This window comes from Centruroides sculpturatus, unplaced genomic scaffold (assembly GCF_000671375.1).
Source record: "Centruroides sculpturatus isolate CEXI.00-Female unplaced genomic scaffold, Cexi_2.0 scaffold32, whole genome shotgun sequence".
NCBI lineage: Eukaryota > Metazoa > Arthropoda > Arachnida > Scorpiones > Buthidae > Centruroides > Centruroides sculpturatus.
The window spans coordinates 733,806-751,388 of NW_019384445.1; positions in this window are offsets into that span (position 1 = coordinate 733,806).

Consider the following 17,583-nt stretch of genomic DNA (forward strand, 5'->3'; position numbering starts at 1 on the left):
CAAAAATATGTTCGAATTTCATGTCGTATCCTGAAAATTTCGTATCATGGGATACAGTACCACTGTATAATTTCTTGCTGACAGTAAGAAGACATGGAGAAAGGCCCTTTAATGCTGTAAAAGGCCTCTGTCACAGGGTATAAAGAATTAAAAAAAAAAACAAGAATTTTCAAAGTAAAACTGGATGGTCATTAGAAATAATTATGTTTTAAAACATAAAATTAACATAAGAAAGTATAGGAACATGGGAAAAGGCGCTTTTAATGCTCGTGGGGAGGGAGAGTTTTAAAAATTCAGACAAAATTTAAGTGATAATTAAAAGTAATTACAGTTTAAAACTAAAAAGTTTCTGTAAAACACGGCTTTCTTAGTCAATTAACGTGTAGAAAAGTGTGTAGGAAGGCATGGAGAAGGCCTTCTTACTACTATTAGAATTTTAAAAAACGCTTTTACATCACTACAATGCACTTAAACTCACGCATCTGAAACATTATTTACAAATAGGNATAAATAAATGAACTTTAAACATGACAAAAAATATTAATTAAAACGTTAATAAAAATATAAATGTGTAGAGACAAGGAAAAAAATGATTTATTTTTGAAGTATTTGTGTTTAGATGATGAGAACGGCACGCATGTTGCATACATTATACAAAGATGGAGCAAGGGGAGGAAGGAAAAAAAGATACACGAGAGAGAATAAATATTTGAGAGATTTTCAAGATGTAGTAGTACAGTTTTTATTAGAAGAACCGCTAGAATGAAAAGCTACTTTATCAATTTACTCGAAGAATATTGAATGACAAACTAAAATTCACAAATATTTCGAAAAAAAATTTATTTATTTTTATTTTTTCCCCCCTAAATTTATATTATACGTATACATACACAAGTAGAATATTAAACATTGAAACTAAAATATTGAATCTGAAATATAAGTAGAATTTTTTTTATTTACACGAAGAAATTATATTTGAATTAGCGATTAAAATGCTAGTTTTAATTATTAAATTAAATATAAATTACGTTTATTTAAGTATTAGTTTAGTAAGTAGATAATTATGTTAGGTTTTTAAGAGATAACGACATCGTCACAATGCCTGGTAGCAATTTTTAATCATTCTCTTGTATGCTCTCCATCTCAAATTAGTAATGTCTTGCCACTGTACATCATACTTTTCCTGATAACAACAGAGTCATGCCGGTCATCTATATAACTCTGTTGTGGAAAAATTTTGAATTGAAATCACGTGACTTCCGATTTATATCGGAATTTCGTCCCCTATAAGATCACCCCCTATAAGTCGACCCCTCTATAAGATCATTGATTTTTCCGTTTTATCTGAATTACATGTTGTACGAGTCACTTAGATTTTACAAATATGTGAGCCGTTCACAGCCCGGCATACATATTTGTAAAATCTAAGTGACTCGTACAACATGTAATTCAGATAAAACGGAAAAATCAATGATCTTATAGAGGGGTCGACTTATAGGGGGTGATCTTATAGGGGACGAAATTCCGATATAAATCGGAAGTCACGTGATTTCAATTCAAAATTTTTCCACAACAGAGTTACATAGATGACCGGCATGACTCTGTTGTTATCAGGAAAAGTATGATGTACAGTGGCAAGACATTACTAATTTGAGATGGAGAGCATACAAGAGAATGATTAAAAATTGCTACCAGGCATTGTGACGATGTCGTTATCTCTTAAAAACCTAACATAATTATCTACTTACTAAACTAATACTTAAATAAACGTAATTTATATTTAATTTAATAATTAAAACTAGCATTTTAATCGCTAATTCAAATATAATTTCTTCGTGTAAATAAAAAAAATTCTACTTATATTTCAGATTCAATATTTTAGTTTCAATGTTTAATATTCTACTTGTGTATGTATACGTATAATATAAATTTAGGGGGGAAAAAATAAAAATAAATAAATTTTTTTTCGAAATATTTGTGAATTTTAGTTTGTCATTCAATATTCTTCGAGTAAATTGATAAAGTAGCTTTTCATTCTAGCGGTTCTTCTAATAAAAACTGTACTACTACATCTTGAAAATCTCTCAAATATTTATTCTCTCTCGTGTATCTTTTTTTCCTTCCTCCCCTTGCTCCATCTTTGTATAATGTATGCAACATGCGTGCCGTTCTCATCATCTAAACACAAATACTTCAAAAATAAATCATTTTTTTCCTTGTCTCTACACATTTATATTTTTATTAACGTTTTAATTAATATTTTTTGTCATGTTTAAAGTTCATTTATTTATAAATTAACCGGTTTTACTCAATTAAACCGTGTAGAGATGCGGTTTTCCTTGGCAACGTTTTCTTTGTCAGTTCTTAATTTGGTCTTTTCTTTAATTTGTTACAACCTTTAGATACTTTAATTCTGTCTAATTAAATTTATATTAAATTTTCTATTATTTCGAAAATGGCAAAGGTGCTAGAAAATGCTAGAAAAATCGTTTCTAGTATTAAAAATCTTACTTAAGGTAGAGATAACTTGAATTACTTAAGCTGTACACTTGATCGAATTTTTTATAAAATTGAACAGTAGATAGAATTTTGAATTTAAACACGTTGAAAGGGCAGTTTCTAAAAATTTTATGCCGTTGAACTTATTCTTCAATTCACTTTTTGATGTCTACATTTTTATGATATGGCCAAAGATTCGATTTTATTTTCTGCTAAGATTTTACGACCGAATATAAGATTGTTGTAGGTTTTATTACCTTTAAAATTCTCGAATTATTATTATTTTTTTCTATTTTGATTTATAAATTTCGTCCGTTTGTTCCCTAAACAACTTAGAATTCGTATAGTTTTATACTTAAAACTGTGGAAAATTTTCTAATCTATAGTTTAAAAATTAATTTTCGGTTGATTTTTTTTTAATTTAAACGTAATAGAAAAAAATAATCGAATAAGAAAAACTTTATAATTCTTACCTGTGGGTAGATGGACAGCGTGACAAGGTGAGAGACGATTCTCAGACGGTATATTTTCTGGCAGCAGGACCACCTCGTATGGATCTTCCGTTTCATCTGCATAATGTAAATTTTCTAAATCCATGTCTGAAGACAGCTCATGTTTCGTGATGACGCCTTCTCTGCCTTTTACCGAACTGTTGGAAAGCCAACTAAATAATGTCAACACACCTTTCTTCCATGCTTAGAAATTGCCTAGTCATTGGACGACATACAATGACGTCATGATAGAGGAGATTCTGTTGCTACTGGCAACGTCTGTCATCGACCATCCACCATTTAGCTTACTTTCCGAAATTTCAAGTCCACCAAGAACATTTCTCACGTCGTCAACTTTCGATACGAAATTTATCAATTCGAAAATAATAATAATAATTTAAATATTAACCATAAGCGCAGTTTCTTCAGTTGTTTCTATCAAAGGATAAAACAATTTACCTATCTTTTGTTAATGGACAAACAAGATTTAAACATCTTCCATTATCTTTAATGGAAAATTACATTTTATTGCTTCACTTCTTAATTGATTAGCGCAAAAGGATATGAAAATCTTTGTTTGCTAGACTTATATTGGTAAATATGACTAATTTACCTATTAAATAGTCAAGTTTTGCATAAAATAAATTGATAAAATGCAGAAAAATATGAAAATTTAACAACTTTTATTCATTTTAAATTGGTTTACGTTGATGTTTTATTAATCAAATAATTGGAAAATGACATTTACTTTTAACTTTCTATTTGAATAGAAATCATAGAGAAGCTGATCAAAAACTAATATAAATAGAATAATCTCGTACAAAAAAATATAACTTAATATATCATTTCTGTGGAGCTTTGTAAATTATTTTATCGTTGAAATACAATTGAGGGGAAAAAATGTCAGATTTTTAAAAATAATTATAATTTTGAACTTGGTTTTATCCTATTAAATTTAAATAACGTGTGCAAATTCAATTAAAGAATTAAAGGATTTTGTAATTGCCTCATTTAAATTCCTACTAAGCTTGCATTATTGTGAGCCAAATGCATAATTTACAGCTGCATGATGTTTGATCCTATTTTAAAAAAAAATCTGTTGAGCCAAACTCTTAATCTGTTTTCTTATAAATATCTTAAAGATTTTAGATAAAATATTTAACAGATAATGAATAATTTTTATAGGTATTTTATATTAATTTACACTAATTAATTTTTCATTCTACGGTAAAGTTGTAATAAGAATTATTATTATACTTTAAAAAAGTTTTAAATATTTTATTTTCTAATTTATTTTTCTTTGACTTAATTAAATTAAAAACAAATAAGATTAATCGTCGATAAGTATTTAAAAATGTTTTTTTAAGTTGATGATGGAAGATGTATGAAATCTTCGATTATTCATTCAATTTCTGATATTTACTGAAGACAGTAAACATAAATAATGCATACAACTTGCTAACATTTTCCAGATCAATAGAAGAAAAGAAAGTTTAGTCACAATGACAAGTCGAAAAGTATATACTTTTCAAGCAGAAAGTTAATCTAAATGATGGATTGATACGAAAAATATTTAACGTTCTTCTAACGTCAGCTTGTGATCGTGTTATTTTATCGTTAAATGTGCAAAAATAAAACTTTAATGATATCAGAAAGGGGGAAAAAAGCCATAAGAAATATATAACATCTGTTAAGATGCTTCATATCTGAAAACTTAGATGCCAATAACTAATGGAAACTGCGATAGCTTTAATGATTACTTCGTGGCACTTGTAAAAAATATATTCGTTCTCAGTATTTTAATAATTTATGAGAAATTTTAGTAAGGTTATTATTTATTTATTGTAGAGAATGAAAGTCTTAAGTTAGGCGAAACTCTACAGCAAATTTGCTTACAGTTCACGCTTATAACTTATATAAAAGTGGTCCCTGTATACGAGATCCCCTTTATATAAGTTCAAATAATTTAAAGTCAATACTTGATATTGTGAAAACAGGACTAGATTTCGACTTGTTTGTTGAAGTCTTAAGCTAGAATATGTAGCAGAAATACCGAAATAATGATATATGAATAATGTAAAAATATGAGGCCCTACGTTAGATTCAAAACGCGAGGCCCTAAGCCGAAACTTGTTTAGCTTATGTGCAAATCTGGCCTTGCTGTGAATGAATAAAGACTGAGTATCGATAAGCATAATGCCTTCAAAAGTGCGAGGCCCTACACCAGTGTTTCTCAACGGGGGAGATATCGCCCCCATGTGGGCGTTTTTCCATGTTGCGGGGGCGATTTGTAACAATTTATATTTTGAGAGGCGAAAAACAATTTTCTGGGCGATATAGTAAAACAATATATTAAGAATAATTAGATATTTTATTCGATATATCTACAATAATTAAACAAATAACATTATACTAGTCACTATTCTATTCAATGCAGTACGAATTTGGTGTTAGTCTTGGCTCTCGGCATCGGAATTTTGTAGTGAAGGGGGCGATACTACGTAACGGTTTTACTGAAGGGGGCGATACTACGTAACGGTTTTACTGAAGGGGGAGATACTACGTAAAAGGGGGCNGGGTATAAAATAACTGTTCTAATTAACAATATTGTTTAAATAATTAATAAAATAAATATTAAGGGATTAAAATACACATTTCTTCGATATAACGCCGAAATTATTACATTGAACATACTGTTTTGCTTAGAATTGAAGATTTCAAAATAGGGATTTTCATGATAACTATTGAAAAATAATTAGAATTACAGTCACACTTCGATTAATGACTCCGAAATTTGGCACTAAATCGAGTGTTGCGCTAAACTGAAGTATCTTAAACACATAAATTTGAGCCATACGATTTGATGGTAACAATGAAAAATCGTGTATTTAGTAATTTGCAAATATGTCTAATAAAGAATTTTCTATTTAATATTTATAAAGAAGATCAGCTTACAAGTAAGCCTATTCATTAGCGCTTTACGAGGGTATAACGCTATTTAAGCTAAATCGTTAAATAAGGTTTTGCTATATTTACATTTAAAAAAATTTACTAATGAGTAAAAATGTTAATAATGTATTTAAAATAGTTTAATTAGTAGAAAATACTATAACATTTTTATTACATACAGATTTTATAAGACTAATAATGAATTTAAGATGTACTGTACTTCAAAATTATATTCGGAAACATCAAAAAAGCATCTTAAATAGTATAGTATTTGATATAAGATGAAAAATTTTATATACTAGGTATAACGAGCCCTATATAACGAACTAATGGAGAAGCGATGGTTTGATAATATCCGAAGATACCGTTGCAACTACAAAACGAACTTCATATGAGATAAAACACACGAACGTATTGTACAGTACAGTAAATATAAGAGAAACAAACACCAGAGATGTAAACAATGGGCGCTTTGTCTGATAAAGTGGTTGTAATACAGTTGAATAAACAAGCCAATGACAGCTTTTTTTCAAAAGAAACGAGCTATGTCATTAGTTGGCTTATTATCCAATTACTACCGATGCGCTGTCTAGTGAATATTCTAAGTACTAAATTTACAGGCTGATATTCTCAAATACCGATGCTTTCAGTTTGCGAGAAGTAAGCGATAATAAGAAAAAATTCTAGTTGAACACTGCATTGAACATGGCGGCTTCCATGGGAAAAACGTTAGTTATGTTAAAGGATAACTCTTACTGTAAAAAGCATAAAACTTATTCCATAAAAGATAATTATTGCAGATTGTTGACAGGTAAGAAAATATATTGTATGTTAATTTTAAAGAAAATGGAAAAAGACTTAACTCGTAGGGTAGAGAGAAATTGTTAAAAACATTGCAAATTTTATTTAATTTAAAACATATGCTCTCAGCCTCAAATTAGTAGTGGCTTGCCCTTGTATATCATACTTTTCCTTTAACAATAGAGTCGTGCCGACCATCTAACACCTTTCCGGGAAATTTTTGAATTGAAATACCTCTTAACGTAACTTCCGATGCAAATCGGAAGTTCGTATATAATCGAGGGCCTACTGTCCCTCAGTTTCCACATCTAGTCTCGACTTTCATCTATCTAACTCCGTTCTCGAGATTAATCTTCTGCACCACGCTCGAGTCTGGGAAAGACAGACAGACGGACGGGTGGGAATTTATAGGTCTACAATTTTTTCAAATTGCAGCCCAAAAATCTTATTTCTGAATACTGTACTTGAAAATTATTAAATAATCTATTCAAAAGTTGTTATAAAACTATTGTTTCACTTATTGTACATATTGTTAACTGAATTTTTAATACATAATTAGTGAATTTGAATTTTAATTGTAGTAGATTTACATATGAATTCTGATGCATATATATATCATTTATATTAATGGTTATACTGTAGTTTACTCATTCACTAACATAAATATTTGTTTATTATAGTCGAATCTTCAAACAACTGCCAACTCTAAACGGCGGCCATTTTTCAGGAACGTTTCTTTTTGAAATGTATACAAGATTACCCTCAAACAACGGCCATTTTTATATTTCGTCAATGGATGTTGTTTAGAAATTTGATTGTATAATTTTATCTTAAATGTATATAAAAATATTTTGGAATTGTCATTATCATGTCAAGAGAATATGAGTTAAGAACAATTTATCATTTTGTACAGTATACTGTTTGTACATGCATTTCAGATTTTAATAAAGATCTTTTCTTAATAAATGAGCTGAGAAAAATTATGGTAATCTATTGCTCAAGAATTAACATTAAAAAGATATAATAGTAAGTTATGTATTGTAATAAATTATATAGAAATCCAGACAACAATAATTATTGTTTACGCCTATTATGTAGTTAATGGAGTAGCAAGTGACAGGAAATTTAAAAATTTACTTGTCGCATAGAAAAAATCAAAGACAACAACAAATAAATAGAAAGTGGAAGAAAAAGTTAGATATATTTTGTTTATTTTGGGAAAAAAACATTGAACGATCCTATATTTCAGCCTGTTGCTGAAGACACAGCAGGCTATAGTAAGAATTGATATTCGCCCAGTAAGTAATGAAAATACATCTGCTGAGAAAGAAATTGAGGTATGAAATGATGAAAAACTATGCAGGAAAGATCAACTGAAATTAATAATCCTCCAGAATGATTTATAAAGTTGTTAGAAAACCAATAAAAGAGGAGGAAGCAAAATATTTTAAAGAGAAATAAATAATTTATTAAGAAATTTTATTAGAGGAATTTTTTCAAAAATTGGTAATTATTAATACAAAACTTTGTAAATGTAATAATTAAATTTTGAAAAACTTTTTATTTGTTTCATTTAATTACATTATAACCATATTTTAAGAGCAACGTTAATTTTGTTGTATAAGAGGTGGTTCATATCTAGATGTTTGGAATGCTTAACAATTTTTAACAATGTTTAACATTGATTTCGATTCGTTTAAATACTTTTAAATATTATAAATTTATGATGATATTCAATATTATCCAAAATTAATTAGGTTGCTATATTGAAACTGTAGGCTGTTTTAAGTATATGAAAACTTACTATTGCCCATCAATGGCAGGTAGATAAATCCAATAAACACTAGTAGTCCAATAAACGTGGGTTCTCATCTCAACAGGCTAGCTACGTGAAGTTTCTCAGGTTTTCTTCACGTGTCTACGTCTAAAAAAGTATAACTTTCTCATAAAAGATTTTTTCCGGGAGGCATTTCTCCCTGTCGGATCATCCATATGTTATGTTCTATTTCAAATTACTAAACTAAACCAAACAAAACTGAGAAATTACTTTGGCAACGCTACTTAGTATACCATAAAATTTTAAGAAACGAGCAATTATTTATTATGGCATCGTCACAATGTCAGGCTGCAATATATGCTCTCCACCTTAAATTAGTAGTGGCTTGCCCCTGTATATTATACTTTTCCGGCTAGCAATAGAATCGCGCCGGTCATCTATCAAACTCCTTTCAGAGAAAATTTTTGAATTTTGAAATAACGTGACTTCCGCCACAAACCAGAAGTTCGTACATAGTTAATTGGGGCTTCATGTCCCTAACCTTTCCATATTTGGTCTCGATTTTAATCTATCTAACTCCGTTCTCGAGATTAAGGAAGGACTGACAGACGGACATCGGACGAGTGAGAATTTATAGGTCTACAATTTTTTTTAAATTGTAGCCCAAAGATCAGAATTTTATAATTCTCGCATGTATTTAACTGGAAAATTAAATTTTTTAAATGTTCTGTCAATTTTTCATTTACAGAGCAATACATGTAGTCTAAATGAAAATTACGAAAACTGTGACATGAGAGAAAGAGTTTTCGTTATTATTATTATTATTTTTAAAGGCTTAAGTATATTTCGTAAGTATATTGTTACACTATTTGAATCATCTATAGCATTTCTGTAGTAATTTAATCAACAAACAGGGAATCGTCTGATTGTTCACTTTCACTGAAAATGAAATTATGTAATACTCAACATGTGAAAATTACACTCGTTACATAGTTAAGGTTACTCACATCTAAATATTTCGGACGTCTGAATTTACATTCTAATTGAGGAAATGCTTTCTCGTCACACATTGAGCAGCACTGTAGATGAATGGTAACGTTTTAATTCGAACTAAGATGACCATTATTTGTAAATGGTATCATAAGCAACGGTATTAATGGGTAGGCTAAATCACCCATTCTAATAAAAGATGTATCATTGGGTAGTAAGTTTGAATGTAAAAAAAGTTAATAGGATTGCTAGTTCTTTTCATCTTGTATCGCGCATATTTCCAGGTGATTTGTGAAAACATCTATAAACTTTATGTACAGTACTGTACTCATCGTGAATCACTTGAAGGATTATTTGTTTATTAAGTTACGGAAACGCAACACTTGGGCGATCTGCCTAGAGGATGCCTTCTGGGAGGTCTTTTTAAGTGTAACTGTCCCCTATTCAGGCATTAAGACATGTTGAAAACCCGGAAAACTCCACGTGGCCAGCCCGTCCTGGCGAGACGCGAACCTACGACCGAACTCCCAGTGTTCAGGAAACTGAACAGCTTGTCCACCCGTGGGCCCTCGAAGGATTATTAGCGTATAACTATTTTTTACGATAATAACGTTCTTTATTATTTAACGGCTTTTTAATTTGAATAGGATAGCCATCATTGACTAAAAACCCCTGGAAAATGCCATCTTTCAAACAAATTCTTACTATTTTGTGACATTTCTTGGTCTGTTGGACATGTTCTAAGCATCTCTGTAAGTTCAATATCTTTTTGCATGTTACGTACAGATAACAGCTGATACCCATTGAAAAGCCAAATCAGTCTTATTAATTAATTAATACTTCTAAACAATTCGGGTGTAGATAATGTCCACGAAGTTAACAACAATACTTGTTTGTTGGAATCCAACTAGTTTTGTTGTTAGATTCCCGAATAGAATTTAAATTAATCAGTCTTTCCTTTAAAAATGTTATATATTAACCTGCAATATAAAGCTTTGTTTATACAAATTAAACACTGACGAAAACAAGTAAATGGATTTATTAAGAAAATTTATTGTGTCATCATTACAATTAGTCATTCCTTATAAAATTCATAATTAAATCATTTTTTACATTAAAAATGCATAATAATAATTAACAATATAATAATTATTAAGCTTTGTTTACAATATTAAACATTTAATAGCTGTATTTTCGCATCAAATTTGGAATTCGTTTACGTGATCAGACTGGGAGCGTTCCTTTGTATGGACCAAATTTTTTTAATACCCTAGATATAAATAATGTTGTTAAAAATAAGGATCGGTTTAAGTTAAGTTGAGCGAACACACAATGTAAAACAGGTCCTCGCACCCACTGCGAAGGCACACTTTGTTATTGATCATCATCTAAATGGATGCTAAGAAAGGCACCCGTTTAGGTGATAACGTACAGTACAAACTCTTTCTTGTAATGTGCAATACAAATTTAGAAATAATATATACTCTCATTTACCTCAGATTCATACTGCGTCTTGTAACTCTAGACTCAATATAACTGTGACACTGAGCTAAGACGTAGAACAACTTGATTTGTTGTATAAAATGGATACTTCTGGAGAATTCTGAATTTGTTTCATTAATTCGACAGAATCGTCCATCATTTCACCGAAGACTGTTGATAATAATTCTTGTCTTTTGTCTGCCATTTTGTTAAGCAAACACAACCATCCAGTTGAGCAGCGAAACGTGATGAAAGTTAGCGAAGCGCTTGCTGACCGGAAGCATCTACTGTATTTCCACTCCAATGGATATCTTGAAACAACCGGATGTAATTCATTATTTCCGAAATACGTTATAGACAAGTCCTTATAATCGAGGGGCTATAGTACATTTTTAACTTATACAAATCGTTTATATTTAAGTCATAGTTTCGGAAATTAACGAATTCAAATAATAGATGATAAATTATTTCAGTATTTTCGTTAGGAAATCAATTACATGAGTTTAAAAATTTAAATTTTCTTTTGTATTATTGGTCAGATCTTTGAGATTTGGCCAATAGTTTATCGATATTTGTATATTTCTAACCAATAAAACAATTTTGTTAACTACTAAATTTTTTTTTCTTTTTTTTAAGATTACAGAAATTCTGTTAAATACAGAGCAGAAGAATCAAACATTAATTACATAATTGTAATGAGATCCAAAAATCTCAAAAATAATGAAACTTTTACAATTGTGATAATTATAATAGAAAAAAAATTGACTTTTTTAAATTGTGAAATGCATGAAATATTCGAATAAAATATCTATTTACAATATAAAATATGTTTATATCTGTACTAGAAAACACTTTTCTTGATTTTATTGCATATAAATTCTCAATTTAGATATAAAAGTAAACAAAGGTGTAGTTTAAGAATAAACAATTTAGGCCTTTGCTTAGATTTTCGTAATTTTAGAGTCTAATTTTAGCTAGAATCTTAGACCATATATTGTCCAATGGTGCTTTATAGCTTAATGGGCCTCAGAAAAATTTGAATTAGGGAGCCTCATATACAATACTTCAGACATTTTTCTTCAGAGGAATTTTTGCAGGAAAATATTTTCTTACAAAAGATTGGTTCGGGGCCCTTATTGGTGGGCCCCAGGCAATTGTCCTTTTTGCCTATAGGATAACTTGCCACTGAGTAAGTAGTATGTGATCTCAGCCTTATAAAAGATACTTGGTAAGCTGACATTTGCTTAGAACGTCGCATAATCTGAAGCTGTCGTTAAACAAAATTATTAAAATATAATCACAAAACAAAAATTTTAGTTTAAAAATACATATTTAACATCTTTAAACACCTTTTAGTACAAAAATTAATAAGTAATAATAATAAAATAATTTATTATTTGTAAATTTGTGATAATTATAACTGCATGGTCTCTCTGAAGACGAAGAGGTNCCTCAAGATTTCCTTTATCGAGCGAGATCCTTCCACGACGAAGCAAACACGCGGACTGAGACCGATGAACAGAAGTGAATAGAAAATGGCGCTGCGAACTAATATAACGTCGTATGGTGAGTTTTTGTTCGTATCGTGGAGCAAAAATATGTTCGAATTTCATGTCGTATCCTGAAAATTTCGTATCATGGGATACAGTACCACTGTATAATTTCTTGCTGACAGTAAGAAGACATGGAGAAAGGCCCTTTAATGCTGTAAAAGGCCTCTGTCACAGGGTATAAAGAATTAAAAAAAAAAACAAGAATTTTCAAAGTAAAACTGGATGGTCATTAGAAATAATTATGTTTTAAAACATAAAATTAACATAAGAAAGTATAGGAACATGGGAAAAGGCGCTTTTAATGCTCGTGGGGAGGGAGAGTTTTAAAAATTCAGACAAAATTTAAGTGATAATTAAAAGTAATTACAGTTTAAAACTAAAAAGTTTCTGTAAAACACGGCTTTCTTAGTCAATTAACGTGTAGAAAAGTGTGTAGGAAGGCATGGAGAAGGCCTTCTTACTACTATTAGAATTTTAAAAAACGCTTTTACATCACTACAATGCACTTAAACTCACGCATCTGAAACATTATTTACAAATAGGATTACATATTAAATTATATTTTTGTTCACGTTTCTGGAGATTGGGTGGGAGTGGTATGGTGGGCCACCCCAAAACATCATTAAAATGCATTGTCAACGGGATTAGATACGTCCTCAACGTTTCAACCTATCTTAATTAGAAATAAATGAAATTTGAGCTGCAAGATTTGAGTAACTAATTTTAACTTTTAAAGACATTTTTGAATATTAACATACAATAATTATGCGAATATTTTAAATTTATTGTATAAATTTATCATATTTGTATATTAAGCTTAAAATATATATTTAAAATTATCTAATTTTAATATTTTTAATATAAAAATCTAAACGATAACAAGAGAATCTCGAGGTGTATTTTTCTGGCTTTTTTTCCCCTCTTTGTGAGGAAACTTCTAAACTATTGATGTGTTTATTTTTCAAAAGAAAATCTTACTTTTTCTGAAATATTTTTAAAGTTTTATAAAATATTTTAAATGTTTTATGATATATAACATATATCAAGTAACTAAATATATTTAAACTTTAAAAAAAAAGAACGGCGTATTTGTCTTTGTCGTCCTTTCTCTAACATTATCATTCATATAGGGTATAAAATAACTGTTCTAATTAACAATATTGTTTAAATAATTAATAAAATAAATATTAAGGGATTAAAATACACATTTCTTCGATATAACGCCGAAATTATTACATTGAACATACTGTTTTGCTTAGAATTGAAGATTTCAAAATAGGGATTTTCATGATAACTATTGAAAAATAATTAGAATTACAGTCACACTTCGATTAATGACTCCGAAATTTGGCACTAAATCGAGTGTTGCGCTAAACTGAAGTATCTTAAACACATAAATTTGAGCCATACGATTTGATGGTAACAATGAAAAATCGTGTATTTAGTAATTTGCAAATATGTCTAATAAAGAATTTTCTATTTAATATTTATAAAGAAGATCAGCTTACAAGTAAGCCTATTCATTAGCGCTTTACGAGGGTATAACGCTATTTAAGCTAAATCGTTAAATAAGGTTTTGCTATATTTACATTTAAAAAAATTTACTAATGAGTAAAAATGTTAATAATGTATTTAAAATAGTTTAATTAGTAGAAAATACTATAACATTTTTATTACATACAGATTTTATAAGACTAATAATGAATTTAAGATGTACTGTACTTCAAAATTATATTCGGAAACATCAAAAAAGCATCTTAAATAGTATAGTATTTGATATAAGATGAAAAATTTTATATACTAGGTATAACGAGCCCTATATAACGAACTAATGGAGAAGCGATGGTTTGATAATATCCGAAGATACCGTTGCATCTACAAAACGAACTTCATATGAGATAAAACACACGAACGTATTGTACAGTACAGTAAATATAAGAGAAACAAACACCAGAGATGTAAACAATGGGCGCTTTGTCTGATAAAGTGGTTGTAATACAGTTGAATAAACAAGCCAATGACAGCTTTTTTTCAAAAGAAACGAGCTATGTCATTAGTTGGCTTATTATCCAATTACTACCGATGCGCTGTCTAGTGAATATTCTAAGTACTAAATTTACAGGCTGATATTCTCAAATACCGATGCTTTCAGTTTGCGAGAAGTAAGCGATAATAAGAAAAAATTCTAGTTGAACACTGCATTGAACATGGCGGCTTCCATGGGAAAAACGTTAGTTATGTTAAAGGATAACTCTTACTGTAAAAAGCATAAAACTTATTCCATAAAAGATAATTATTGCAGATTGTTGACAGGTAAGAAAATATATTGTATGTTAATTTTAAAGAAAATGGAAAAAGACTTAACTCGTAGGGTAGAGAGAAATTGTTAAAAACATTGCAAATTTTATTTAATTTAAAACATATGCTCTCAGCCTCAAATTAGTAGTGGCTTGCCCTTGTATATCATACTTTTCCTTTAACAATAGAGTCGTGCCGACCATCTAACACCTTTCCGGGAAATTTTTGAATTGAAATACTCGTAACGTAACTTCCGATGCAAATCGGAAGTTCGTATATAATCGAGGCTTACTGTCCCTCAGTTTCCACATCTAGTCTCGACTTTCATCTATCTAACTCCGTTCTCGAGATTAATCTTCTGCACCACGCTCGAGTCTGGGAAAGACAGACAGACGGACGGGTGGGAATTTATAGGTCTACAATTTTTTCAAATTGCAGCCCAAAAATCTTATTTCTGAATACTGTACTTGAAAATTATTAAATAATCTATTCAAAAGTTGTTATAAAACTATTGTTTCACTTATTGTACATATTGTTAACTGAATTTTTAATACATAATTAGTGAATTTGAATTTTAATTGTAGTAGATTTACATATGAATTCTGATGCATATATATATCATTTATATTAATGGTTATACTGTAGTTTACTCATTCACTAACATAAATATTTGTTTATTATAGTCGAATCTTCAAACAACTGCCAACTCTAAACGGCGGCCATTTTTCAGGAACGTTTCTTTTTGAAATGTATACAAGATTACCCTCAAACAACGGCCATTTTTATATTTCGTCAATGGATGTTGTTTAGAAATTTGATTGTATAATTTTATCTTAAATGTATATAAAAATATTTTGGAATTGTCATTATCATGTCAAGAGAATATGAGTTAAGAACAATTTATCATTTTGTACAGTATACTGTTTTAGATTTTAATAAAGATCTTTTCTTAATAAATGAGCTGAGAAAAATTATGGTAATCTATTGCTCAAGAATTAACATTAAAAAGATATAATAGTAAGTTATGTATTGTAATAAATTATATAGAAATCCAGACAACAATAATTATTGTTTACGCCTATTATGTAGTTAATGGAGTAGCAAGTGACAGGAAATTTAAAAATTTACTTGTCGCATAGAAAAAATCAAAGACAACAACAAATAAATAGAAAGTGGAAGAAAAAGTTAGATATATTTTGTTTATTTTGGGAAAAAAACATTGAACGATCCTATATTTCAGCCTGTTGCTGAAGACACAGCAGGCTATAGTAAGAATTGATATTCGCCCAGTAAGTAATGAAAATACATCTGCTGAGAAAGAAATTGAGGTATGAAATGATGAAAAACTATGCAGGAAAGATCAACTGAAATTAATAATCCTCCAGAATGATTTATAAAGTTGTTAGAAAACCAATAAAAGAGGAGGAAGCAAAATATTTTAAAGAGAAATAAATAATTTATTAAGAAATTTTATTAGAGGAATTTTTTCAAAAATTGGTAATTATTAATACAAAACTTTGTAAATGTAATAATTAAATTTTGAAAAACTTTTTATTTGTTTCATTTAATTACATTATAACCATATTTTAAGAGCAACGTTAATTTTGTTGTATAAGAGGTGGTTCATATCTAGATGTTTGGAATGCTTAACAATTTTTAACAATGTTTAACATTGATTTCGATTCGTTTAAATACTTTTAAATATTATAAATTTATGATGATATTCAATATTATCCAAAATTAATTAGGTTGCTATATTGAAACTGTAGGCTGTTTTAAGTATATGAAAACTTACTATTGCCCATCAATGGCAGGTAGATAAATCCAATAAACACTAGTAGTCCAATAAACGTGAGTTCTCATCTCAACAGGCTAGCTACGTGAAGTTGCTCAGGTTTTCTTCACGTGTCTACGTCTAAAAAAGTATAACTTTCTCATAAAAGATTTTTTCCGGGAGGCATTTCTCCCTGTCGGATCATCCATATGTTATGTTCTATTTCAAATTACTAAACTAAACCAAACAAAACTGAGAAATTACTTTGGCAACGCTACTTAGTATACCATAAAATTTTAAGAAACGAGCAATTATTTATTATGGCATCGTCACAATGTCAGGCTGCAATATATGCTCTCCACCTTAAATTAGTAGTGGCTTGCCCCTGTATATTATACTTTTCCGGCTAGCAATAGAATCGCGCCGGTCATCTATCAAACTCCTTTCAGAGAAAATTTTTGAATTTTGAAATAACGTGACTTCCGCTACAAATCAGAAGTTCGTACATAGTTAATTGGGGCTTCATGTCCCTAAGCTTTCCATATTTGGTCTCGATTTTAATCTATCTAACTCCGTTCTCGAGATTAAGGAAGGACTGACAGACGGACATCGGACGAGTGAGAATTTATAGGTCTACAATTTTTTTTAAATTGTAGCCCAAAGATCAGAATTTTATAATTCTCGCATGTATTTAACTGGAAAATTAAATTTTTTAAATGTTCTGTCAATTTTTCATTTACAGAGCAATACATGTAGTCTAAATGAAAATTACGAAAACTGTGACATGAGAGAAAGAGTTTTCGTTATTATTATTATTTTTTTAAAGGCTTAAGTATATTTCGTAAGTATATTGTTACACTATTTGAATCATCTATAGCATTTCTGTAGTAATTTAATCAACAAACAGGGAATCGTCTGATTGTTCACTTTCACTGAAAATGAAATTATGTAATACTCAACATGTGAAAA